Source organism: Chinchilla lanigera, unplaced genomic scaffold, assembly GCF_000276665.1.
Source record: "Chinchilla lanigera isolate Chin_1 unplaced genomic scaffold, ChiLan1.0 scaffold00093, whole genome shotgun sequence".
Lineage (NCBI taxonomy): Eukaryota > Metazoa > Chordata > Mammalia > Rodentia > Chinchillidae > Chinchilla > Chinchilla lanigera.
Window position 1 is genome coordinate 1,873,069 of NW_004955494.1, and position 2,003 is coordinate 1,875,071.

General features: G+C 48.5%; 1 protein-coding gene across 1 annotated transcript in view; it reads left to right on the forward strand.

The window, feature by feature from the left end:
* Window positions 1-2,003, forward strand: part of Kiaa1147 (KIAA1147 ortholog) — a 53,127-nt gene that overhangs the window by 4,276 nt on the left and 46,848 nt on the right. The window lies entirely within an intron of this gene.

A 2,003-nucleotide genomic window follows, 5' to 3' on the forward strand; every position in this document is an offset into this window, starting at 1 on the left:
AGTCATCTGTGTTGAGATTATAGATTGAAAATACTTTTCTGCTCTTAGTTTATATAACGCAGATGCTTTTAGTATTTTGAAAGTAATAGCCGGGCATGGTGGCGCACACCTGTAATCCCAGCACACAGGAGGCTGAGGTAGGAGGATCGTTGGGAGTTCGAGACCAGCCTGGGCTACAAAATGAGCTCAAGGCCAGCCTGAACTGCATAGCAAGATCCTGTCTCAAAAAAGACAAAAAAAAAAGTAAAATAAATTTATCATAAAATTTAGGCATACTGTGTTCCAGCTGAACTCATTTTGAAACATGTCATCCTAGGGTCTCTGAATACAGTCACCTTTCCTCCCTTTTTGTCCTCCATACCTGCTCCTCAGCCAAGTGGTTCCGTAGCTACATTCATTTCCTCTCTATCATCTTGTGAAATTCTGTAGACACAGAAGAGAACTCTGATGGTCAGGAAAAAACCTCTCCTGGTCTGTGAACGTGTGTGCTAAGGGAGGTGTCCCCACCATCAACAGTTTTAGGTTCCTACTGTGTGCAAGGTACTAATAAAGCCTAGCAAGACGGCCTGTTGTACAGAGGTATCAGTCTCTATCTTCATTTATTTACTTTGCTAACAACGATTTATTGAGCGCTTGTTATGGAAGGCATTGGGAATGTAGAGATGGGCACAGCGGTTGGTGAGGTAGAATATACTGTAGCATAAGACCGAAAAAAGCGGTAGGGTTAGGGTTTGCAAATTTTACTGCTCTGTACACACAGCAAATTGGGATGGAGGCCAGGATTTTGTTTCCTGGTATAGGTATCACCTGAGGGTGTTAAAACTAGGCGGTGTTGGGGCCTCAGGGAGGGAGGGGATGCTTCCACAAAAATCCTGAAAGGAAGTCCTTCAGGGGAGAAAGTCTCTTTGTACTAAAGCTGATGGCTTTGGAAATTTTTAAGGATTTTACATGAACCTCTACTATATATTTAAAGAGCAAATTGTGAATGCCTCAAAACAGTTTTGGCCTGTCTTCTATGGTAGTAGGCTTTGGTGTCTGGCCTGAAGAGTCTGTGCACGGCCCTTGACCCAGCCAGGTAGTGCCCTGGCCCCCGCCTTGGCTGGAGGGGCTAGGGCTCCTCTTCCCTTGGTGACTACCTAGTGCTCCAAGGGGAGAGGAATACCTGGCCCCAGGGGTCAGGGTGAACTAAATATGCAAATGATGAAAGAAATTCCTATATTTTAGAGTAAAATGCTTTGTTGTTAAAGATTCTTGACTGAAAGTAGCAGTCCTGGAAAGTCATGGATTATCTCCTCGGGGCACATATCTGGCAGGTGGAACACGGGTCTTCATAGAGGGCCCTGGAGCAAACCTAACACACAAACCCCTGGGTCCTTCAGAGAATGGCAAACGGCGCCCCTCACCTGTGCGTCGGAACCCTTCTCTTGCCCGTATCCCTGATCCTTTTAATGACTAAGCCTACTTGTCATTCGTATTTACTCTGAAAGCGACTTATCCACCAGACTGACACGGAAGGATGTTCCCGAAAAAGCCCCAGCACTTCTCAGGTTTGGACCCTCAAGATTATATATATATCTCAGGAAATAAACTCATAATCTCCACCCCAAACCGTTAGCTCCACGGACGGAAAAGTTCTCAGATCCCACCCTGGTGCCCTTCGCAGCCTTCATTCACGCGTGTATTCCAAACACCTGAGTAGCCAGGGCTCCTCTGCTTCCCCTTCCGGCTTAGAAGCAGCTGTTGCCGCCCACGCAGGGTTATATAATGCATGTGTCGTGGTCCCTGTGACCACGAGACTTTAATAAAAATAATGGTGACATATAAAATCTGACGGCGGTACAGTTAGACCGCGGAGTCCTGGGCGGAAAGGTGTCAGCCCACGCGCAGGGGGACGAGCGCAGGAATGCGCGTCCTGCGCCGCGCTCCCCGCACCGAGCACCCACGCACGGAGATGCACCCCGGAGGCCGCGGCCCGGGCGGGGTGGCCGAGCCGGTCCCGAGCT